The sequence below is a fragment of the Canis aureus genome, chromosome 22, assembly GCF_053574225.1.
Source record: "Canis aureus isolate CA01 chromosome 22, VMU_Caureus_v.1.0, whole genome shotgun sequence".
Lineage (NCBI taxonomy): Eukaryota > Metazoa > Chordata > Mammalia > Carnivora > Canidae > Canis > Canis aureus.
The window spans coordinates 26,304,605-26,318,437 of record NC_135632.1 but is presented as its reverse complement, the minus strand read 5'-3'; the positions used below and the strand labels follow the sequence as shown (position 1 = coordinate 26,318,437).

The 13,833-nt window shown below is 41.6% G+C and overlaps 1 protein-coding gene across 2 annotated transcripts in view; it reads left to right on the top strand.

The window, feature by feature from the left end:
- The window catches only part of RFTN1 (raftlin, lipid raft linker 1), a 200,115-nt gene that overhangs the window by 80,953 nt on the left and 105,329 nt on the right, over positions 1–13,833 (top strand). The gene's annotated exons all lie outside the window — the stretch shown is intronic.

Here is a 13,833-nt window from a genome sequence, read left to right as displayed (position 1 = left end):
AAGCATGATATGTTTTTGTGCTTTATTTTGAAATAAAATCTGGCAAAAGAAATCAGATCTGTCCTTTGGCCAGTTATCATGAGAGGAATGACAATGCGCTATAGTTTAAAAAGAGTACAGAATGATTGCTTCTCTTTCTGTCTTTTAAAAAGTTACTTTGCCTGGTAAACAGACATCTGGCTAGTGAGCTCACCAGAGGCAGCTGTGAGATGGAGGTTTGGGTGACTAAGATAGACTCCTTCCTGGCCGGTAGTGTTCATTTCTTCATGGCTGATCAAGCTCTGGACGCTTAGTTGGAGTCCACACGCATTGGAATTTGAAGTGAAAGATGGTGGCCACCTTTGCTAACGTCCAGAATTACCATGGTTTTCATAGAGTGAAACTTTTCTCAAGTCTGTCTTTTTTGACTCTTCATTTCTTTATGTTGATTTACTATATCTAGATCAATCACAAGAGGAAATTGTTGCAAGAGCCACAATGGTTTTAGGTTCCACTGACACACAATATTATGTGTAATTATCATAAGTCACTTGTATTGAGTGCTCACAATATGCCAGGCTTTATAGGTATCATTTTGTTCTCATAAGGAGTCTTTGAAATAGATACTGCTTTTATTTTCACTTATTTATTTTATTTTATTTCATTTTATTTTATATTTTTAAATATTTTATTTATTCATGAGAGACACAGAGAGAGAGGCAGAGACATAGAGGAAGAAGCAGGCTCTCTGCGGGGGGCCTGATGTAGGACTCGATCCCAGGACCCTGGGATCATGACCTGAGCTGAAGGCAGAGGTTCAACCACTGAGTCCCTTTATTTCCATTCTAAAGGAAAGGAAGCTGAAGCCTAAATGTTGACTTACTTGTCAAGGTTGTACAAATGGCAGCAAGTAGAGCTCTGATTGGTCCCAGGCAGGCTGCCTCCCCTCTGAACCCTGATGTGAAGTACCTGCTGTGTTCCTGCACCCATGATTCTTGTGGAAAACCCTTTTATGGAAAAAGCAGGGAAGCTACCTTTGATTTTTAGATGAGGTAGTAATTTCATTATTCCATCTTCCTCCATATTACGACTCAATAATCTCAGAATAAGTAAGAATTTCAGAAAGGAAATAAAATAAAACCAACCTACCACATACCTTCCAGATTATACAAGGCATTCACTGGGCATCGGTGTTTCTGCTTCTTATATCATTGCATTGGACTTGATGAGCAGAAGGGAAAGTCCACTTTGGTCAGGTCACAAGAGTATCTCTCAGTGTAATTCTACTGCAGGTGATGTTAGTGTGGGGTTTGGCATGAAGTCAGCACGTCATAAATGAATTTGACTCTACATATGAAGATGCTACTATGGAGTAGCACCTCTCAAACTTTGATGTGCTTCCTGTGAATCTCCTGGGGATATTATTCAAGTGCAGTCTGATTCAGCAGGTCTAGGGTTGGGCCTGGGACTCTGCATTTCCAACACATTCCTAGATGATAGCAATGCTGCTGGTCCATGGGTCACACTTAGAGTAACAAAGGTGAGAGAATCAAATTCTTGTCCAGCTCCATGCCGATACTCACCAGAGCTCATGGGGATCGCCTCTTTACTGCTAGGAAGAGTTTTGAGTACCAGGAAAGGTGAGAAGAAACATAGGGCTTCTGGTTGGAGGGCTTGTGTTCTACACTGCACCCCTGTGAATAAGTGCTATAGGGTCAGGGGCACATTAGTGGATTTTTCTGGTACTAAATGATTTGCAAGGCCTGAACTAACTAACCTCAGTTATCTGATCAGATGAGGTGGGTGAGAAAGCTCCTCATAAGCATTAGAAGAACCATCACTTTGGGGAATAGTCCATAACCAGCCAGCAATGGACCTAAAGGTATTCAGTAGGTTTTTTTTTCACTTCCACTGAGGACAGTCCCTGAGCTAATAAACTTACTTTCCAGGAAAGGAAAATGGATCAAGCCATTAGGAAGAATGAGACATGGGTGTGCAGGAGGGTTTCAAGAAGAAGATGGCATTCTCTTTTGATTTGAGTTTACTCTGGTAGATAGTGCCTGAAGTCTACATACTGCTGGATGACTTTATAGAACAATCTGGGTTCTTAAGAAGCAGATTCAGAGAAAGAAATTCCTTGGATAACTTTGTGCCAAGTTTTTGAAATTGATCCCACCCCACCCTGTTGTGTTTGTTTTTTTAAAGGAAATTACTAAAGCTTGTTAATTTGTCATGCTAATGAGAATGGTAACTTACCGTTCTCAAGGCAAAAATGACCAAGAGAATTTCCCCTATTTCCATTCCCCATTAGTATTGGGTGGGAGGAGTGGTGGTGGAAAGCAGTCATTATACAATATCATTTTAAAGGGCAGGGCTTTTATCTCCTAGCAAATGTAATAACCATGTGTTTTTGCATCCTTAGGAAAGGACACCCCACACTATTAAAAATAAATAAACAAAAAGCAACAGAGCTTTTCCTGTATCAGTAGGGAGTTTATGTAGTAGAAATGAAACAAGGAGAATACATGATGAATTTTTAATAAAGTTAATATGGTATTTTTCACAAAGTCTGCCAAAGTTTTGAGAGCTGTAGATGCTGTTAAATGAAATGATTTAGCTCTCAAAGAGGAAGTAAAATGCCTGGCTAATATTTTCTAATTGGACCATCCCAAAAGAGCTATGGGTAAACTTGTTAGAGTAGCGTCAGTCCAAATCAAGTTCATTCGCAAGAATTAACCACGGGTGGCAACTTGAAACCTGGATACAAACTTTCATATGTTTAAAAGGTGAACATACTGGCTTTTGGGATCTGTAGTTAAGATCAGGAGAAAGGACAGAACCCTACAAGCTTGCATTCACTCCCTTCATCATTCATTTGCAAACACTCAACTCTACCCTTTGTAAGGTATTTTGCTGGGAGCTCTACTTGGTGAGGAGGCAGAGGGTGCAAGATTCAACCAGACATGGAGGTTGCCCTCTAGACACCTGTCATTTAACTGAGAAAATGAGGCATTTGCCTTATGCCATGAGATTTGGGAAAAAGAAGTCACCTCCCACTGGCAAGGAGAGGAAGGAATGTTTCTGGAGGAAAGAGCTTCTAACTTGGTCCTGATTTCTTTGGGGCAGAAATGGGAGTGATGTGCATGAGGTGGGAAGAGTTTATTTGAGTCTTATAATTACAGTGTCTCCTCATGGAGATTGGATAATTTGAGAGCACCATTGAGAGTTGAACTGCATTGTTAATGAGTCACTCCGAAAGCTCAGTGCAGTAACATTCCTGTGAGCCCTGTACCATTCAGACAAGCTTTACTTAATTCCATGAAAAATCACCTGATCATTTTTCCTTGAAAAATCTGATAACTGCCATTTCATTTTAAGATGTCAGTCCAACCCACACACTGTAGTACAAATTGTTCTTGATTCTAGATGTGTTGAATTTACTTTGAAAACTGTCTGAAGAATGAGTAGCTAAATTTGAAATATTTCATGAATAAGTAGAAAGAGAGTTTGTGCTACTTTCTTAAAACTCTTTGGAACACTTAGTGATTTTTAACAGACCAGGATAGTTAATATAGTTTCATTCATTCTGAATTCTAAGTACAGTTAAGTTGTCCTTCATTTTTTTTCAGATACTTTTCCTTAAAATGAGTTGCCAAAGATCTTAAAATTTGATGGCTAAGAGAAGTCACTTATTAGCATGTCACTTCTGATATTTCGTGAGTGTGGGTTTAATTCTAGGCCGTTTTATGGTTGTAGGCATAAATACAAAACCCCATTGTGCCTCTCCATTTTTCAGCTGCTGTGTCGTCATTGTTCACACATAAAGCCAGTTCAGGGTTATCTGTGATGTGTTTTTCATCACTAATGGGTCAAAACCATTTGGGTCCAGGTTCCCTGGGATATCAGCCTTATATGGTACAAGGGAAGAAAACTGTGAACCCTGTCCACATTCATCAGGTGAGGCCTTGGGTGAAGGGGTAGGGTGCACAGAGGGGCTTGCTGCTAATGCAAGGGGCAGGATTCAGAAGCCCTCCTGGAAGGTGGAAAATGCATATAATGAAAACTGCCCTTGCAAATCTCTTTACTTGCCCACAAAGTATAATACTGGAGCATTTCTCTACCTGACCAATGCCATGTTTTCCTTCAGGACGAGATCAGATCTGTGTTTCCAACAATGAACCCCAGGCAGATGTAAGTTGGTTCGGCTTACAGTGAGTGTGCTGAGGGGGTGAGGTGCTGCCCTTAGGGAACCGTTTGTGGTGAAGGGAACAGGATCTCCATGCCTCCTGTCTCACATCCATTCTGGGACACATCTGCCTGTTGAGTAGAACAACTGGCACGTTTGAAGTGGTAAACGGCCCCCTCTTGCAGTTAGATTTGTCTAAGATAAATGTGTGCAGTGTAGCTACACTATGCAAAGATGACTCTAAAGAGCTCTCAGCTCTCAAGATACTTATCTACTGCGGAGAGGGGAGTTGTCAAATATATATGGTGCAAATTATGTGAATGCCCAGCTAAATCTATAGGTCTTGGTTTTCACCTCTCGCCCAGAATTTGTTAATGGGGGTGCTTTAGAGAAGAAGGAGGATCTGTGGCCCCCTTTTGCTCTTGGTCTGGAATGATGGGTAGATTTGTACAGGGAGACAAGTGGTGAGGAGGGTCTTCCAGGCAGGGGGACTGGCCCGAGGGAGCCTGGAGGAAGCAGACCATGGATGGTGTGGGGTGAACAAAGCACAGGTCAGAGAGAAGCAGGGAGAAGAGGCCTGAGGGGCCGGGACCAGGAGGCCTCTGATGGTGGGGCTAATAAGTTTGATTTTATCCTGAGGTCATTGGGGAACCATTGCAATATTTTTGTTTTGTCTTGTTTTGTTTTGTTTTGTTTTGTTTTGTTTTGTTTTGTTTTGTTTTGTAGGAACAACCCTTAGAAGGTCTGAGTTTTCAAAGTGAAAGAGGGAAAGACAATGGAGGTTGAGAAAACAGTTCTAGAGGGAGCCAGTGGGTGGCTAGTTCTAGAAGGACTCAGGTGGGCTGTGGTGGGAACTAAGGCAGAGTTGGATGGGAGATGGTTCTGATGGGAGGAAATGTTACAGATTTAACATTTAGCTGCAGAGAGGGTGAAGGAAGAGGAGGAATCAAAATACAAGTGCATTTTTGACTCTGAGGGGCTGGGAGGATTAACTGGAGGAGGGAGGGGAGGGGATGGGGAAGGGCTCTGTCTTAGTGGGGTTTCCCTGGAGCAGATCCTGAGAGGATCATCAGGGAAGTGTTCCTAAGAAGCCTCAGTTAGGAGTGGGGACATGGGACAGGGCAGGGAAGGAAGCCAGCAAGGGTACAGTGTCAGTCTCAGTCTGATTCCCCAGGAAGCAGTGAGTCCATCTTGAGGCTGGGAAGGGGCCTTCATGCTTCTGCCCTCAGCAGCCATTTGCCATGAGCTGCCTCAGACACTTCCCTGGCCTAGGGCACCTCCCGGCAGGGCAATTCCAATGGCCAAGAGAGAACTTAAAGCATGCAGAACGTAGGGGGAGGACACACAGAGCCAGGAGAGGTTTTGGAGGGGATCTCGGTGGAGCGTGGGCAGCATCCACCTCAGAAGGAATGTGAGTAGCATTGGTTTGGTTGCATCGTGTTTGTGGGCAGTTGCTGGGGGCGGGATGTCCCCTGGCAGGTGTCTGCAGTCAGGAGCCAGGAGTGAAGTCTGAGCTGAGTGAGGCCATGGGAAACTGTGTGAAGCTGTGGTGAGCCCATGAGGACAGGCCCATTTCAGTGTTGCTGACTGAGCTCAGCCTGTTGTGGTCCTTGTTCCCTATACCAGATGCCTCTAGTAATTCTTAGAAGAGACGCTGTGGCTTGCCGAAAGCTGTGGTAAGTGAGCTGCCCGGTTCCAAATTGACCATATGCTTGGAGTCTGAGAAGTTTTTCCTCTCAGACCGCATCAGCAAGCTGTACTCCCAAGTACTTACGAGCAGCACAGATTGCTAGATGAGTCAGCTCTGGCCGCCCAGTGTCAAGTGATGCAGTGAGAGACGATACTTTTGGCTTTTTGCTGTTTTATTTCCAGGAAAGCAAATATCAGGAAGTGCCTAGCCTTTACCCCTTCTTCCCTTTGGGGCTGGGAATCTGAAATCCTGAAGACTGCCTTTTTTTCTAAGGCAGGGCTTGCAAGTTCAGATGCTTCCAGGGGCCAGAACCTTGGGTGGGGGCTCTTGGGTTGTCAGAGAGTCAGTACCTAACTCTGTCCTGTTGTTGCCAGGTGTCATCAGGCCTTGTACCTTTTTTATTTTTTTTTTCAAGAAAACCCAGAAATCTGGATGTTTATGTGAGAACTTCTTTTTTTAAATATTGCCTCCCTTTTTTCAAAATATAGACATACTTTGCCTTATTGTGCTTCTCAGATACTGCAGTTTTTACAGATTGAAAGTGCATGGCAATCCTGTGTCAAGCAAGTCTATCAATGCCATTTTTCCAACAGCTGCTCACTTTGTGTCTCTGTCACATTTTGTCATCCCTTGCAATATTTCAAACTTTTTTTCATTATTATTTTTTTGTTATTATAAACTGGTCAGTGATCTTTGATGTTACTACTGTAATTGTTTTGAGGCACCATGAACCACATTCATGTCAGATAATGAATTTAATAGATAAATATGAGTTGTGGCTGTTCCACCAACCAGCCATCCCCCCATCTCTCTCCCACTTCTTGGGCACCCCTGTTTCTGGAGATACAGCAGCATTGAAATCAGGCCAGTTAATAACCCTACAGTGGCTTCCAAGTTTTCATGTGAAAGGAAGAGTTGTGTGTCTCTCCCTTTAAATCAAAAACTAGAAATGATTAAGCTTAGTGGGAAACCATGTTGAAAGCCCAGCATAGACCGAATACTAGACCTCTTGCACCACACAGTTAGCCAAGTTGTGAATGCAAAGGAAAGTTCTTGAAGGAAATTAGAAGAGCTGCTCTAGTGAACACATGAACACATGAATGATAAGAAAGTGAAACAGTCTTACTGCTGATATGTAGAAGGTTTGAGTGGTCTGGATAGACGAACAAAACAGCCACAGCATTCCCTTAAGCCAAAGCCTAGTCCAGAGCAAGGTCCTGACTTTCTTCAATTCTATGAAGGCTGAGAGATGAGGAAGCCGCAGAAGAAAAGTTTGAAGCCTGCAGATGTGGTGGGTTCATGAGGTTTAAGGGAAGAAGCCATCTCCATAACATCAAAGTGCAATGTGAAGTAACAAGTGCTAACGTAAAGGGTGCAGCAAGAGTTCCAGAAGATTGATCTAAGATAACTAGCGAAAGTGTTTACACCAAACAGACATTCAATGTAGATGAAACAACCTTTTGTTGGAAGAAAATGCTGACTAGGACATTCATATCTAGAAAAAAGTCCTCGCCTGGCTTCCAAACTTCAAAGAACAGACTGACTCTCCTTGTTAGGAGGTAATATATCTGGTGACAGTAAGTTGAGGCCAATACTCATTGACCATTTTGAAAATCCTAGGGTCCCTGAGAATTATACTAGATCTACTTGGCCTGCTTTTAAGCATGGAACAACAAAGCCTAGATGACCATACATCTGTTTACAACATGGTTTACCAAATATTTTAAGTCCACAATGGAGACCTACTGCTCAGGAAAAAAGATTCCTTTCAAAATATTACTGCTCATTGACAATGCACCTGGTCATCCAAGAGCTCTGATGGAGATGGACAATGAGATTAGTGTTGTTTTTGTGCCTGCTAATACAACGTGCGTTCTGCAGCACATGGATCGAGGAGTAGTTTCAACTTTCAAATCTTATTTAAGAAATACATTTGAAAAAAACAAACAACAACAACAACAAACAAAAGAAATACATTTCAAAAGGCTCTAGCTGCCAGACATAGTGACTCTCCTGATGGATCTGGGCAAACCAATTGAAAACATTCTGGAGGGAATCCCTGGGTGGCTCAGCGGTTTGGCGCCTGCCTTTGGCCCAGGGCGCGATCCTGGAATCCCGGGATCGAGTCCCGCGTTGGCTCCCTGCATGGAGCCTGCTTCTCCCTCTGCCTGTGTCTCTGCCTCTCTCTGTGTGTCTATCATGAATAAATAAATAAATAAATCTTTAAAAAAAAGAAAAAGAAAACATTCTGGAAAGGATTCACCATTCTAGATGCTATTAAGAACATTTGTGATTCGTGGAAACAGGTCAATATATCAACATCAACAGGAGTTTAGAAGTTGATTCCAGCACTCATGGCTGACTTTGAGAAGTTCAAGATTTCAGTGGGGGAAGGCACTGCAGATGTGGTGGAAATTCAAGAGAACTAGAATTAGCAGTGAAGCCTGAAGATGGAACTGAACTGCTTCAATCTCATGATCAAACTAACAGATAAGAAGTTGCTGCTTATGGATAAGCAAAGAAAGTAGTTTCTTTATTTGGAAACTACTCCTGGTGAAGATGCTGGGGAGGCTGTTCAAATTACAACAAAGGATTGAGAATATCACATAAACTTAGATGATGAAACAGCAGTTGATAAAGGGTTTGGGAGGATGGACTCCTGTTTGAAAGAAGTTCTTCTGTGGGTAAAATGCTATGCTATCGAACAGCATCACATGCTACAGAGAAATAATTTGTGAAAGGACAAGTCAATGGATGTGGCAAAGTTCATTGTTGCCCTAGTTTAAGGAATTGCCACAACCACTCCAGCCTTAAGCCAACACCACTGTGATCAGTCAGCAGCCATCAGCATTGAGGGGAGACCCTCCACCAGCAAAAAGATTACAAGTCACTGAAAGCTCATATGATGATTAGCATTTTCTAGCAATAAGTATTTTTAATTAAGGTATAGGCTGAGCGTCTGCCTTTGGCTCAGGGTGTGATCCTGGGGTCCTGGGATCAAGTCCCACATTAGGCTCCCCACAGGGAGCCCCCTCTGCCTATGTCTCTGCTTCTCTCTGTGTGTCTCTCGTGAATAAATACTCTTTAAAAAAAAAAGGTATATACTTTTTTTTTAGACATCATGATTTTGCACACTTAATGGATTGCAGTACAGTGTAAACATAACTTTTGCTATAATGCTGGGAAACCAAAGAATTCATTTGACTTGCTTTATTGCACTATTTACTTTATTGTGGTGGTCTGAAACTGAATCCAGAGTATCACTGTGCAGCCCTAGCCTACCCCAATGGCTGCATCTTGCAATCTTTAAGATTTCTGTATGATTCTTACTTAGATGGAGTTAATCATTCACCCTTTGAGCTATCTCGTCTCCTTTCACACACAGCAATCATCATACTTCTCAGACTCTTGTTATTGTTTGAAGGAAATGTCCACCTACCCTATTTCCCCCTTGCTAAATCTTCATTTATCTGTGGATGCCCATTACTTACGTAGAGTGCCAGGTGGTGAGTATGTGTGTCGCTTAATAGAATTTTCTTGAATTGAGTGGAATAGAACTATGCTCTGGAATTTTGCTACCATCTTCACTAGAAGGCCATAAATTCACTGCAAAATGGATCTGATTTTGGTTTACATATTTACCAGTGCCAAAAGTGCATCTTGATAATGTAGCCACACAGCATGGGCCCCAAGGAAGAAAAACACATACGCACGCGCGCACACACACACACACACACACACACACAATCCTTTCATTGCCCAAACAAAAGTAATTTGCCACAGGGTATATGTATAGGTTTTTTACTCTTTTTTTTTTTTCCTTTTTAAAAACATCCAAAGGATGGCCTTCAAAGAAAAGGAAATCTTTGTGCACCTTAAGTGAAGTACAAATGCATTACATTGCCTTTTTTTTATAGCCCAGAAGATAACATGAGCATTTTCTTTGGCATTTGAAAAGGGCAAAATTGGGAAAGTACAAAATTATACTGGTACTAAAAAGAAAGTTCTTTAAAAAATTATAATCGAAGGTGTCCTCTTTAAGTGGCCTTGTGTCTCTTCATGTCTAATTTCTACCAATTACTTTGACTCTTGGGAGAATTACAGGGCTTCTAGAAAGAGGTTTCATAATTAAACGAAATACACAGGGGGTAGTAGCCTACAGAGGTGTGCCCTAGAAAATGCTCCCATATGAGGCTAGGAGGCTGGGGTTCAGCCCTGGAGCGTGCTGAATGTTGGAATCACACGTGGGGAAGAAAAGTAACACTGGGTTTAGCAGTGATTGACATGTGTTACTGCGGTGGAGAAACCACAGCAGCTGGTTTATTCCCAGACAGCAGAAATTGAAGAAGGTGAATTCAAAGTTCTATTCTTAAATCAGAGCGGAGAATACGAGAGTGTTTGTTTAGCATGGAGGTCGTTATTTTAGATTCAGATATAGAAAGGGCCCCCACTCTGGGATCGCAGCTGCCCCTCATTGTTGGCGTGGTATCAGCCTTCAGCAGTTTTCTCAAGCTTCCCGAGGTGTTTGGAAGACTTGATTAGCTCTCTTGGGCTGCCACTGTACCCCCTAAGGAGCTGTCCAGCATCACCGAAGACTACCTTAATTTAGTCCTCCTATTTCCCATCTCACGCTGGAGTGACACCCTTTTCTGGTGTGTTGAAGTATCAGGATTCACTGTTAATTATTGTGTTTGCACTTTCCAATCTAATATGCTGGTGTAAAGCCACATTCTCTTGGGGGAAGAGAATTTTTTTCAATCCACACCCGTAATGGCTTGCCTAGTTACTCTTACTCTACACCTCCAAAGTGTCGGCCTTTGTCCCAGTGGAGGGAACAAGAGAAACAAACCTGCGTTGTTCAGGGAGAGCCTCCCCTCCCCCACCCCCACCCCTGTTTTATAGCCGTTCTTGATTGCCTATGTCTTTCTCTGTTTTTTTTTATTATTATTATTTACTTATTTTTGTCTCCTCTGAGAGAGAGAATTAGCATACTAGTGATTTCCAGTCTTTTCCCAATAGTTTAGAATGGCAGAGAATAGTGAGCAGGTACCCAAGACACAGAGGCACAAGCATGAAATTTCTTGTTGATCTTATGCAAATACTAGAGTACCACGAAATGTCTGTATTTGTTTTAAAGTAAAATAAAGGCCCCTTCCTCCCACAGAACACACAGTCTTTCAATAACAATGAAAGATTTATTCTGAGGCATTACAGGTGGGCTGTAGGGATTCCTATACGCTATTTTGAGGGCTTGGTGCACACAGTGTAGGTAATTTAGTTGCAATACTTTTACTGAAGTGTTAGATTTTTGTATTTATATGCCTATTGCATATTAAATTTAGGAACTCAGATTGTCTTACTTTAAATATTCCTGGCAGTCTTTTTTGTCTTTTCTCTTCTTTGTCAATCAGGCTTAAATTAGATTGTGTGTATTTTTCAAGCTGAGAAATACATGGGCATTACCAGTGTTGGATTCTGGAAAAGACTAGTACTAAGTTAATTCTACATTTTTAGCTATGAATGCAGCAGCAGGTGAGAAATAACTTTCAGATCCGTATAAATACATTATCAGTGATTTCAGTGTTCTTAGGATTTTGATATAATGACTATCTTTCTATCTATCTAACTGTCTTCTATAATTTTTTAAGTGGTTGAAAGATGGAACCATTTTACAAAGAGGTAAATGCCATAAATACAATTTAGTGGAGTACATCATTTCATTTACCTCCCATTCATCAACCATGAGTTGACTGAAAATGGCTCCAAAGGCTTTAAAAACTAAATTAGTAACTTGTATTCATACAACACCTGTTTCTGAGGGTTTGAGAGCACTTTTGCTTCACTCCTATGTGTTAAGTCTTATAATTTATTCTCACTATGTCCTCATGATGGTTGTTTTTGTTGTGAATATTTGTTGAAAACATCATGCATTCAATGGAAGTTTAGACTTAATTCTGTTTTGTAACAGAAAGGCACCATTTTCTTGCCTTAGCTCCCACCTCCCATTTCACATCCTAGGAAAACTAGCCTGAAGAAGTTATTAATGACTCCTTAGTATTGAAGTGTGGGGTGGGTGAGCGGGACTGTTTGGTGGGTAGGGGGGCTTAAGTTCTCTCTTGAGGCTCATGGCTCAGAAATACACCATCTTTCAGCTCAGGATCCCTAGAGCTTATAGAAGGGTCCTTGAAGAATTCCCAGTATCATCTAGGCTTTGCAGCATCTTCAGCCCCCATAGCTAGGCTCTGGGACCAGAGGCCTGGTTATGCATAAACTGGTTTCAGGGCATTTTGACACTACAAACCATTTGAGCACCCCAGGTGGCTCCATTGAGCAGGCTGGCTGGATCTTGTCAGTTTCTGCACTAAACAGTTCTGTGCAAATGGTTTTGAGGCCCTTAGTGCATTATTTTTCCTCTTTACTTAAAAAACCCCAAATGTATTTATTAGGTGTCTTGTATCTTCTAAGGTAGTAGCCTTTGTTAGAGAGAATGAGATGAGCACAATCCCTGCTCTGGGGAGATTGATGACATACCCAACATGTTGAAATTTTAATTTTTGGACTTTTATAGTTAAAGTCCCCAAAATGGCTCTGTCAGGCAACTTGGATCTTATTAGGAACAAAAAGCCCACTTTTCTTGTGAAGAATGTGTACATGTTTGCAGGCATTTCTTAATGTGATTCATTATTTATGGCACCAGCCATAGTAACTCCCATTTACTGTGTCTGGCCCGAGTTTTTGCTCATTGCTTCATGATATACATTATCTTTACTCCTGAAAGCAAGATGAAGAAGATGAGACCGTCTTGACTTGTCCAGAGTCATGCTTTTGGTAAGTGAGGAGCCAGGATTCACATCAGAAGCTGTCTACTACTAACACTGTTCCTCTTTAATTTTTTAACCATTAGGGTTAGATTGTAAGGGTAGGGTAGGATTTCCCAGCCTATATATAGTGTCTCAACTATTGACAGTTTGGGCTGGGACCATCCTGTGCACTGTGGGATATTTAGCAGTATTCCTGGCCTCTACCCACTAGAAGCCAGTAGCAAACACCACCACCCCTACCCCTGGCCCTGCAGTTAATGACAATCAGAATGTCTCCAGATATTATCAATGTCTGCTGATGGGCAAAACTGCCTCTAGGTGAGAACTATTGGGCTAATGTTAGGGTGTGAGGTAGGGATCTACTTTTTTTTTTTTTTTCTTCCAGATAGCTGCCTTTGTCAACAGCATTTATTGCATTTGCCTGATTTTACCATGGAATGAAAGGGTACCTGTATATCATAGTTTGGATTTCTGTATATACCCTAGTTTGTTCCCAGTTCTTTATTGTTCCTGTGATCTCTTTATTGATTTTTGTCCTATGCCATGCTATTTTTGTTACAGTAAGTTTTTAGTGTATATTAGTATCAAGGCACTGTTCTTTTTCAGGATTTTCCAACCTTTGCGTGTTGATTTGCATGTTGATACAGAGTCTAAAGCTATTTTCTCCAATTCCCAGTAAATTCTTTAAAAACTGTAATTACATTACAACACAATTTCTACTGTGTGTTTTCAGGAACATAGAGTTCACTCTTAGTGTTGGAGGTAAATTTTTATTTTAGAGCTTTGTGATCGTTCTGAGACTTCTACATGTTATGTATGCCTGTATTACCAGAGTGAGGTACATACCCATGTTGAAGGAGTACTGAGGCTTCTGTGAATATTTATTTATGTCAAAAAAATAGGAAAAAAGTTATGTGTTACTAATATTGAACGTTCAGGTTGAAGGTGGTTCCCTGGCTGCTTGCAGAGGTCAGAAGTCACCTGTCTATATGAAGCAGGAGGTATCCTGAGAGCCTGGGTTCAGAGGAAGACTTTCATTTGAAAACTCAGTGAAGTGGATTGTGGATTATTTTTTGTAGTTTAACCCTCATGAAATATACTCATGGCTTAAAAAATTCCTGGGGCAGCCCTGGTGGCCCAGAGGTTTAGCGCCGCCT